Here is a 12,314-nt window from a genome sequence, read left to right as displayed (position 1 = left end):
ATAGCCCAATTGTCCTTTATAGAGACATTCCAGGTTGCCACTCCCATTGCTAAGGACTTACCCTCAGTACAGTCCTCAACATAGTGCTCTGAGAGAATGGGACTGGAATGAAAGAGAAACACTAGAGGCAACTGCATGTTTCTGAAAAGGCATAGCTGTAACACCCACCGATTGTGGGTGGTGACTGAGCATATCCCTCAGGCAACCTGATTAAGAAGGGCTTCTCAACTTGGGGGTGCTGTGTAGCTCAGTCAGTTAAGCATCTGACTCTTGATTTGGGCTCAGGCCATGATCTCATGGTTCATGAGTTCGAGCCCTGCATTGGGCTCTGCGCTAACTGTGGAACCTGCTTGGGATTCTTTCTCCCTCTCTCTCTTTGCCATCCCTTGCTCTCTCTCTCTCTCTCAATAAATAAACTTAAAGAAAAGAAGGGATTCTCAACTTAAAAACTGCATTGGGATCCTCTGTCCTTAAACTAAAAATTACATGTTGCAAGAAGTGATTCTTTAAAGCTCCTAGACCTCAGTAATGAAAATATAGGAATTCCCACCTTAAATGAAACTCAATGGGGCAAGCATTGACAGTCAGATTGAGGAATTGAAAATAAATAAGCATTTAAAGAAGAGCTATTGAATGTGCACATGAGATTTCCCTGCAGGGAAAATGGGTGCATGCTGGAAGGAGGCAGGAGGGAAGGGTTGAGGACTATATTAAATCTCTGCAAATACATACCATTTGCTCTAGTTCAGCCAACTTTAATTCTCTTCTGTTAATTTGCAGTTGAGTTCACTGCAAAGCTCCAGAAATAACAAAAACACCTGGATATATGGAATAGAAAACAAATTTTGCCCATTATTAAAAAATGCTTTAAACCTCTCTCTTCCCTCTCTTCCATCTTCCCCCCTTCCTCTTCTAAAACTACTATTTACATTCTACCAGAAGATGATTTTGTTCGCTGCTGTCTTCACACAATTTTCACTTAGTTCCCCATAGAATTGCAGGTTTCTCAGGAAAGTTAAAAAGCCTGCCTATAAGAACCAGTCTATATACTCTTGAAGCTACTTGTGTAATAGATTTGCAAATGTCTAAGTTCTAGGGCTTTTCCCCAGATGGTTCAGACCTGTATATGCTCTTGTCTGTGTACTACCCCTTCATGGAAAGCAGTGGTCCTGGGTCAACTTAATACATCAATCCAGAATCTACTCCACAGCTTGGCATTCATTCAGACCCCAGACAGGGAGTTCTCAGTGGCAACTTGCAGAAATTTATTCCCTACCGTGTAGCCACAGGAGTGGAGAATAATAAAGGATACACTGTCTTAATTATTGGAGGGTAGTACAATTTCACTGGGAAAGACTGTTCTCAGTTTATTTTTCTTATTTTTTTTGTTTTCTTAAAAGCCCTCCATAGCAATTAATCAAAAATATGGTAAATAGAGGAAAGGTAATCACCCTTACCCAAAGATTAACCATGTTAAACCATTCAGTTCTGTGTTGTTTTGGTATTTTCTATGTTTTAAACACAGTTTATTCAGCATATATTTACAGAGTATCTGCTAAGTGCCTGGCATTATGCTAGAGGTAGTTGTGACAATGTCATGTGGTTAATTTTGGAATCTGAGATTTTTTTGTTTAACTTTACTATATAAACCTTTCTTCTTATTACACATTCTTTGTTACACGTATTAAGTATATTTTAACATAAAATTATTGCTTGAGGTAATAGTTTTTATTCACGATAGTATAGTGGTTAAAGGTAATAGTTCTGTAGAATCCGAGTGAATCACATTCTGACTCACTCTTTATTAGCCGTGTGAATGTGAGTAAGATAGAAAGTTAATAGGATCTTCAATGTTTTCTTGGATAAACTAGAGCTAACCTATACACATGAAGTACATTAGCCTGTATCACCTTGACTTCTTGTGAGCTAAGTGACTTTATTCCAGTAAAATGGTTCTTCTACACCACTAGGCTGCCCCCAACTCTTTGACTTTCCCTCTGGCCACATCCAAAGTACTGGTGAGAGCTGAGGAAAATCATCCAGTATGGATGACTGAGAACAGGACGCATTCATTGTCATCATTTGCAAATGAAACATCATGAGGGCTGGCCACTACTGATAAGATTCTAGTTAAAATCCCCCCTATTCCATCTTTCATCTCTATAGTGCAGGAGCTGCCCATCTCTCCAAACACAAACTGCTCTGTCACTGCCCTGGATCCCAACTTCTCTTCAGCATCTAAGCAAGTGTCTCCTCTGGGTCCCATACCTTCAACTGCTGCCTCCCAGTCGTCTGCATTTCACCAGCCGTTGAGAATGCAAAAATCTTCTCTGGTTGTAAAAACAAAGACACCAAAGCCAAAGCTAAAATCATGACAGCTTTCAAGCCCATATTTCCGTCTAGCTACTGCCATCTCATTTCTTATTCCTAGGTGAACCTCTCAAATAAAGTGGCTCCACTATCTTATTCTGCTCTTTGATCATCCTTTCCCTACTTAACCCACTTGAATAAGTCTTTTACCCTTTGCACTCCAGCAAAACCGCTCTTCTGAAGATTAGGATGACCTTCCTTTTTTAAAAAGCCGATATACACTTCCAGATCCTCATTTTCATTAAGCTCTTTACAGCATTGAGGACATGTGAACACATCCCCTTTTTAAAAACACTTTTTCCTTGAATCTGTGATACCACAAACTCTTGGTTTTCTCCTTCCAAGCTGTTCCATCCAAGTCTTTATTTCCAGGTTTTTTTCTGCCTGCCCTTTAAACGTTATTTTGATATGTTTTCCTTACCTATTGATTTATGAATTGCATACTATTATAGGCTAAACTGTGTCCCCTCAAAAGTCATACATTGAAGTTCAAACTCGCTGTACCTCAGAATGTGATTATTTGGAGATAGGAGCTTTAAACAGGCACCTAAGGTGAAATGAGGTCGTAAGGGGAGGCCTTAATCCACTGTGACTGGTGTTCTCATAAGAAGAGGAAATTTGGACACAGATTTGTAGGCAATGGAGGAAAGACCATCGGAGGACACAGTGATATGGCAGCCATTTGCATGATAAGGAGAGAGCCCTCAGAAGAAACCAACCCTGTCAACACTTTGTTCCTGGACTTCTAGATGGTGGAACTGTGAGAAAATATATTTGTTGTGTAAGCCATCTATGCTGTGTGGTATTTGGTAATGGCAGCCCGGGCACACTAGTGCACATATGCTAAAAGGTAAAAATCTTGTGTTCAGTTTCATGACATTTTACACGTTGATAGGGTGACATGGAGTTCCAACCTAGATAAACCCATAGACTGTTGTCAATCTCCCATGCATCTCCACTAAAATAATACCTATCTTGATCTCTGGTACCACATGTTACTTTTGTTTTTCAACTCTGCGTAGGTGGAATCACGTTGTGTGCCTTTTTATATCCTGTTTATTTTGCTCAAAATCACATTTGTGACATTCATCCCTGTTATTGAATAGCTGTACAGTGTTTCGTTGTGTGCATGGAATGGAACAATGTATTATATTAGTTCCTTTTTTTATGGATACCAATATTGTTTCTTTTTTTTTTAAAGTTTATTTATTTATTTATTTTGAGAGAGAGAGAGAGAGAGAGAGAGAGAGAGAGCGCCAGCCCGTGAGCTAGTGGGGGAAGGACAGAGAGAGAGAGAGAAGGAGAGAGAAAATCCCAAACAGGCTCTGCACTGTCAGCACAGAGTCCAATGCTGGCCTCAAACTCACGAACCGTGAGCTCATAACCCAAGCCAAGATCAAGAGTCAGATGCTTAACTGACTGAGCCACCCAGGTGCCCCTGGACACCCATATTGTTTCTACTTTCTACTATTATAATTACAGAATGGAAATTTTACTGTATATCTTTTACGGGACATAGTGCTAATTTCTCTTGGGTTCCTGTGCATACATTTTATTAAAAATGAGCACTTTTTTTCTCTTGGGTAGCTATGTAGGAATGAGATCATAGGGTCATAGAATGTGTGTGTTTCACTTTAGTCTCACTTTTTCAAAAATGAGTGTACTAATTAACACTATACTCATTGTTATGTGGGAATTCCTGTTCCACAGGCTCACCAGCAGGAAGTAATTTCTGTTATTCTAATTTCACCTCTTCTGGTTGGAAATATAGTAGTGTCTCTTTGTGAGTTTAGTCTGCATTTCCCTGACTATTAATGTTACTGGGAATTTTTATAAATAAATATATATATTATATTTATATATTATATATACTATATAATAAATTATATTTGTATATATAATAAATATAAAGTATGCTATATTTATATGTTATATATAAATATAAATATATGTTTAATTAAAAATATACCCAGTGAAATGTTTATTACAATAAAAATTATGCTTATTCATCATCAAAATATCTTCTTCTGTGAGGTACCTATTCAAGTATTTTATCCATTTATGTAGTGGTTTGTCAGAATGTTTCTAATTTATTTGTAGGTCTTATTTTTATATACTAAATACAAATCCCTTTTTTTATTTTTTATTCTTATTTGAGAGAGAGAGTGTGAGCAGGGTAGAGGGGCAGAGGAATCATGGGAACATACCCTGAGCTGAAATCAAGAGTTGAATGCTCAATGACTGAGCCACCCAGGTGCCCCATATATATCTAAATACAAATCCTTTGTTACATGTGTGTATATATGTGGGTTTATGATGTATATGTATGTATATAATATATATATATACACAGAAATATACACATACATATATAGAGTTTTCTGTGTGAGAAATATTTTTTCAATTGATAACATTATTTTTCACATATAATACTTCAGATTTTCTATTTAATCTTTTTTTTCAGTCTAATAAATTGCATTCTGAAGGAATTGACAATTTTATCTCATTTGTAAATTATTTCTTATAATTTCAAAATTTCACAAGGTATTTTCAATGTCTATAAATGTAATGATTTATATATTTTATTCATGTGCACTGCATGTTCCTTATATTCTTATTTTGTTTTATTTTAACATTTCATTTTCTTTTTATGCTTCAATTTGAATATTTTCTATTACTTTTCCTTGAATTCATTAATCCTATCTTCTGCTTATCAAGTTTTCTATTAAATCTAAGGAGTGAGTTTATATTTTGTCTATTTTGTATTTAGGGTTAGATAAGGTGAGGGGCCAATACCATCAAGCAACATGGGATAGCTGAGTCAGGTTATGATTTATGTTTTAGGGAGGGTCAATTTACTTCTGGTTTATACCCCTCTTCCTCATGCAGAGACTTCCCTGACTTTTCATTCTACTCCTGGTATGTCTCTATTTCCTCATCCCAAAATAAGAATGAAGGATATTCAGCTCTATCCTTTTGAAGTTTTGAACTTTGCCCTTTGGCCCCTTTCTTTGAGGCTTCAATAGGACAGACAAATGTGTCCTTAAGGCAGCCTCTCCCTCTGGTAGGACTTTGCCTATGAAGCACTGAAAGATTATAAGAGCTTTCCTTGTGCCTTTTAGAAGATGCTTTCTATTCCTCAAGCCTATGGAACACAACCTTGGAGCCCAAATAATGCCCCAATGGGGGAACACTGGCTGCTCATTCAAGGCTCTCCAGGTTTTCAACCTCATACCCATTTGTCTGCCAAGGTCTCTCTCTTTTTCCTCCCATTTCATTAAAGCTGTGGAAACCAAACTTGATACTCAGTCCCTGATCAAACTCTGCAAATGTCCCATTCTAGAAAAGGGTCAGTCATGGCCAATTCAACTTGGATGGGCTCCCTTGTCTCCAGAATTTCAATTCATTTGCCTCTCACTGTTCACACAGTGTTCTAATTTCTTTAAATATATGTGTATTATTTATACAGTTTCTCCTGATTCTTGCAGGGTTACATGGGATGGCTGATATAACCTACTCTATCCTACGTGGCAGCAGAAGGCATCTCCTGGGATACTAAAGTTTGGAGTCCCTTTTGACTTAAGGGTAGGTACTCTTTTGCTTTTACAATTTTCCTACTGATTCCATATTTATGAGACTTTTACATTTATTTTGCTAGACCAGTACCTGAAACCCTGTAAGTTTAGAACTAAAAACATATTTATTACCTCCAACTGGCCCTCTTTTATACTTCAGCGAGTCATAACATTATCCACTTGTAGTGGGTTTTTTTTAGGTTTTTTTTTATTATTTTTTTTAAATTTTCTTTTAACGTTTATTTATTTTTGAGACAGAGACAGAGCATGAACAGGGGAGGGTCAGAGAGAGAGGGAGACACAGAATCTGAAACAGGCTCCAGACCCTGAGCTGTCAGCACAAAGCCCAATGCAGAGCTCGAACTCACGGACTGCAAAATCATGACCTGAGCCGATGTTGGCCGCTTAACCGACTAAGCCACCCAGGCGCCCCGTTAGTTTTTTAAATGTTTGTTTATTTTTGAGAGAGAGAGAGAGAGCTTGCGCAAGTGAGCAGGGGAAGGGCAGAGAGACTGGCAGACAGAGACAGAATCTTGTCTCTGTCTGTCTGGCAGAGACAGACAGAATCTTGAAACAGGCTCCAGGCTCAGTGCTGTCAGCACAGAACCCGATGCAGGGCTCAAACTCACCAACTGCAAGGTCATGACCTGAACCGAAGTCAGGTGCTTAACCGACTGAGCCACCCAGGTGCCCTGTCCACTTGTAGTGTCTCTATTCACTGTCCAGAACCCTGAGAGTCTTCTTTGACTTATTTCTCCCTTACACCACCAATATAGGATAGCAGTCTTTATTATTTACCACTTAAATATTTCTTGACTCCATCCAATTCTCTATATGTGTACTCCCTTCTTCCTACTCCTTGCCACCGTCATTGCTCAATGCAATTTTTGCTATAGTGGCATAGTTCTTCCTGGTTCTATGCTTGATCTTATCCACCTCATTCTTCAAGGGTAACATGTGTGTCTTGTCCATTGAGGCTACGATTAATGGAATATTATAGACTGGGTGGCTTATAAACAACAGAAATTTATGTCTCACAAAAAGACAAGTTTTCAGTAGATATGGTGTCTGGTCAGAGCCCCCTTCCTTGTATTCTATATTCTCACAAGGCTGAAGGGATGAAGGTGTTCTCCTGGATCTATATGATAAGGGCACTAATCTCGATGGGCTCCACTCCATGATCTAATCGCCTACCAAAAGCCCCACTTCCTAACATCATTGGGAATTAGGTTTCAACATGTGAATTTGGGAATGGGACACACAGTCTATAGCCATAATCTTTTAAAGCTTCATATTTAATATGTTTCTCTGCCCAAATGTATGGTTTTCAATTTTTCATAAGAATATGTCTATAATATTTAATAAAGTCACTAAGACTGACAAGATTCAGCCGGTATCTATATATCTACACTTATTAGCATTACCTTCTGCTTTACTCTGCTTTATTCTGCTTCAGTTTGAGTGTTTGGAGGGTTTGGTTTTTTTTGTTGTTAATCCACTTTTCTCCACCACAAAACTTTTCATATGTGTTGTTACCCTGACTTGAATACTTCCTCTACCCGATTATCATCTGAATCACTCCTACTTATTTTTAAGTTCTTAATATAAATGTCAACTTTCTGAAACAGCCTTCTGTGAGAGTTTATTCTGAGGTTGATACTCCTCTCATACATATCATAGTCCCCTTTATTATTACTTCTACTAATATGTTATTATTCTCTCATGCACTATCAAGAAAGAGTTAATTTTTTGTAAGAAAATTTCCAAGTTAAAAAAAATAGTTTTAGGGGCGCCTGGGTGGCGCAGTCGGTTAAGCGTCCGACTTCAGCCAGGTCACGATCTCGCGGTCCGTGAGCTCGAGCCCCGCGTCAGGCGCTGGGCTGATGGCTCAGAGCCTGGAGCCTGTTTCCGATTCTGTGTCTCCCTCTCTCTCTGCCCCTCCCCCGTTCATGCTCTGTCTCTCTCTGTCCCAAAAATAAATAAACGTTGAAAAAGAAAAAAAAAAGAAAAAAAAATAGTTTTACTGACCCCCACATGTTCATCACCCAACTTCAAAAATTACAACTCATGGACAATTTCATCTATACCTATATCCACCCCTCCCTAGCTCATTATTTTGAAATAACTCCTATAAACGTTTCAGTATATATATATATATATATATATATATATATATGATGAGGATCTTTTTTGAAGAAGAAGAGATTTTAGTTTATATTACTGAGAGAGAGAGAGTGCACACATGAGTGGTAGAGGGAGACAGAGTATCTTAAAAAATATTTTTTAATGTTTATTTTGGGGAGAGAGAGAGAGAGACAGAGACAGAGTGCAAGTGCGGGAGGGGCAGAGAGAGCAGGGAAACAGAATCTGAAGCAGGCTCCAGGCTCCAAGCTGTCAGCACAGAGCCGGACGTGGGGCCTGAACCCACAAAGCGCGAGATCATGACCTGGGCCGACGTTGGATGAAGTCAACCGACTGAACCACCCAGGCACCCCATAGAGTCTTAAGCAGGCTCCATACTCAGCACACAGCCCAACTCGGGGCTTGATCTCACAACCATGAGATCATGACCTGGGCCGAAATCAAAAGCCAGTCACTAAACCAATTCAGCCACCCAGGTGCCCCAAAAGATGAGGATCTTTTTTTTTTTAATTTTTTTTCAACGTTTATTTATTTTTGGGACAGAGAGAGACAGAGCATGAACGGGGAAGGGGCAGAGAGAGAGGGAGACACAGAATCGGAAACAGGCTCCAGGCTCTGAGCCATCAGCCCAGAGCCTGACGCGGGGCTCGAACTCACGGACCGCGAGATCGTGACCTGGCTGAAGTCGGACGCTTAACCGACTGCGCCACCCAGGCACCCCAAGAAGGAGGATCTTTTTAAAAAATTATACCACTTGTCGCATCTAAAACTCTATAGTATTTTCCATAATTATAGTAGTATTATAAAATAACTAGTCATTGTTTCTATGCCTCTGCTCCTCTCCCCAGTCCAGTTTGTTTCTTTGAATTGGGAATCAAATCATTAACCAGAAAATAAGTATACATTACAACAAATTAGTATCTTTCTTAAATATGTTTTATACATAGATTATTTTATTTATTTATTTGTTTATTGTCTTGCCATTTATTTGTTGAACAATCACCTCTAAGCTGATTTGTTTAAATTGTACGCCCATGATAAGGGTATTTAATGACATTTAGCATATTCCTCTGTCTTCATTATTTGTAGTTAGATCTAAAAGCTTATTTATATTCAGTTTTAATATTTTGTGGAAAATTGGTCAGGTGGTCTCATGTACTTTTATCAGGAGGCACATTATTCTGTTTTTCTCACTTTCTGTGAGCCCAACTTTCTTTAGTTGTTGGGTGCAGTCATTGTCCTAGGCTATTTTGCATGCATTATGTGTTCCACAAGGGCAGGAAACACTCGTCTTGTGCCAAGTCTAATACTTGTTCACACACAATGTGTTCAATTGACTAGTGAATGAGAGTATAGCCTATTGTTGTAATTTATTGTACTGTCATATAGTCTTTGTTTCCATATGGATTTGGGGTTGCTGCAAGGATAGATCCTTTTATATAACTTCCTGGAATGGACTGAAATTTTTGTCACATGATATATCAATGAAGTTTTGAGTGGATGCTTTCAATCAGCCAGGTAATTTCACACGCTGTAGAGAACTATCAGCTGATGAAGGGTCTTAAAGCATATAAACCTCTGAAATTTGATTATCCTAAATCCATGTGGCAGTTGAGAAATTAACTCCATATGCTTTTCAGCTATAGCATTTTTCATCCAAACTGCTCCTTTTGCCTTATTAATCCATGGTAGGATTGCCATGGCCTCTAAATTTAAACTTACTGCAACCCCTTGGAACTAAGTTTATGATATGAGTACTCTGTGGTTTACAGTTTAACATGCTCAGTTAACTCTAATAGTGCTGTTTTCCTTCAACAGACATAAAGCACTTCCACGATTAAAGAGAACAGTAAACTTTGTGTGCCTTTATTACTTTCTCTTTATTTTCTGTTGATTCATATGCTGTCAACTTAACAAGAACATATTTTTCCAACCTATTCTTAGATATGTTATGTTTCTTGCTTTTCTCTTCTTGGTCTGCAAAGACAGGACCAAGTGCAAAAGAGGATTCTACTGTACTCCTTGTAGGCCTGTTCCATGTTAGGTTGATAAATCATGGAAGCAGAAGTCATTTGCCAGAAAACCATTTATTGAAATGAGAATTACTTTATGTGCAGAGCTTGCTGGATTGGTTTATTAATTCTTACTAAATCCATCAAATCCTGATTTTCCATAAATATAATACACAATAAAATTAAACAAAGTTCTCTGTCTTATAGTAGTACCTTGAAAGGAAATGTAATTGTATCTTGTTGCCATATCATAAATGCCATTATGTTGAATTCAGTAGTTAAATACACACAGACATATTTCAAAATAGATCTAATAATCACTGATTATATTTCATTACCACTCTTGATTTCAAAATAGTGAATATCTCTAGTCATAGCCATAGCCCAGGTCTCTCTCCTGCTGATAAAGAGAAAATAATAATAATCCTCTTTGATAAAGATGGAAATTTTGCTTGTCTCCTGAGTTCCTAATTGAACTCCAGGTACTGACAAACCACTTTTTTACTTACCCCTGAAGTGCTGCATTAAGCAATGTTTTATTATGTATTTCTGTGAAAACCACTGGGATCACCCTGTAACCAGTCCTCAAAATTAAAATTCATTAGTCTACCTGAAAATTAAAGAGGGAAAAATAATGTAAAAGCCTTTCAAAAATTATTATAATGCCTGTCCCTGAGGAACATGATAACAAACCTTCCTGTTAACAAATTTGTTACATTAATTTAAGGAATGTTAATGAGCACATCCTCTTTGTAAAAACTCATTGGGAAATTTATTTTCAGCTCCTCTTATGAGACTTGCTTCTGAATCTCTTAACTGTTATTTAACGCTATATCTTGCAAACACTTTCATTTGTGAGCTAATCATATCTTCCCTCTGCTTGGGCTGTTAGGCAACTCTAAAGCCAAGCTGTAGTCTACCTACCACAGGAACGTGATTTTTTACCTGTCTTTTGAGTATTTATCTCCTCGCCCCCAAATTGAGCTTGAATTTATTTCCCTGTTTTTATATTTGTTTGCATTTTTCCCCATCTAATATCTATTAGTGTTATCTATGACAATTAGAAATGTAAATTCCAAGATATTTTATTGTACACACTGTGTTCAAACTGGTGGCAGGAGTGTTACAATTTTTTAGTTTATGTTCCATCTCAATTTGTTCTCTCAAATATGTCCCTCTAGAAACTCATATTTCTCTTAATTGAGTTACTTATTTCTGTTTTGTATTTTCATGTTGTTTGGTGACTCCTAGCATTTTGGGGGTTTTTTTGTTTGTTTGTTTTGTTTTTTTAAAGCAGTTCCAGGAGTGCCTGGGTGGCTCAGTTGGTTAAGTGTCTGACTCTTGATTTCAGCTCGGGTCATGATCTCATGGTTCATGAGTTCGAGCCCCACACCAAGCTCCATGTGCTGATAATGTGGAGCCTGCATGGGATTTTTTCTCTCTCCCCTTCTCTCTCTGCTGCTTCCTGCTCACTCTCTCTCTCAAAATAAATAAATAAACTTTAAAAAGAAAAGCACTTCCAGACTAGACTCTTGCATATTTTCTCTAGTTATTTTTTCTGTAGATGTCAGTACCATTTTTTTATGGTATCTAATTTTCAAAATTGGCTTAGTTTATTGCATGCTGATGGCAGTTACTATTTTTGTTGTTTGTCTTGCATGTTTTCTATAATCTAGGTTTCTATAATGTCAGGGATGAAAAGAACACATAGGCTCTGTTTGTCATCTTAAATCAGTGCCCCTCAGTTACCACTTTTTAAAAACTGTTTGTTTGTTGGGGCACCAGAGTGGCTCAGTTGGTTAAGCATCCAACTTCAGCTCAGGTCATGATCTCGCAGTTCGTGGGTTCGAGCCCCACGTCAGGCTCTGTGCTGACAGCTCTGAGTCTGGAGCCTGCTTCAGATTCTGTGTTTCCCTCTCTGCCCCTTCCTCCCTCATGCTCTCTCTCTGTCTCTCAAAAAAAAAAAAAAGTTAAAAAAATGTTTGTTTATTTTTGAGAGAGAAAAAGAGGGAGGGACAGATAGAGACAGAGACAGAGAATCCCATCTAGGCTCCACACTGTCAGTGCAGAGCCTGATAGAGGGCTCGAACTCACAAATTGTGAAATCATGACCTGAGCCAAAACCAACACTTGGTTGTTTAACTGACTGAGTCACCCAGGTGCCCCAGTCACCACTTTTTATTTTGTTAGAGGAGGGAGTTATCACTCTAGGATG

At 38.1% G+C, this 12,314-nt stretch overlaps 1 long non-coding RNA gene across 1 annotated transcript in view; it reads left to right on the top strand.

Annotated features, from left to right (window-relative positions):
* The window catches only part of LOC125148437 (uncharacterized), an 84,591-nt gene that overhangs the window by 24,009 nt on the left and 48,268 nt on the right, over positions 1-12,314 (top strand). Inside the window, exon 2 of the long non-coding RNA XR_007145544.1 lies at positions 5,859-5,955. This is a non-coding gene — a long non-coding RNA (uncharacterized LOC125148437). The remainder of the gene's footprint in view (positions 1-5,858; positions 5,956-12,314) is intronic.

This window comes from Prionailurus viverrinus, chromosome D2, assembly GCF_022837055.1.
Source record: "Prionailurus viverrinus isolate Anna chromosome D2, UM_Priviv_1.0, whole genome shotgun sequence".
Taxonomy (NCBI): Eukaryota; Metazoa; Chordata; class Mammalia; order Carnivora; family Felidae; genus Prionailurus; species Prionailurus viverrinus.
This window is presented reverse-complemented; position numbering and strand designations above follow the sequence as displayed.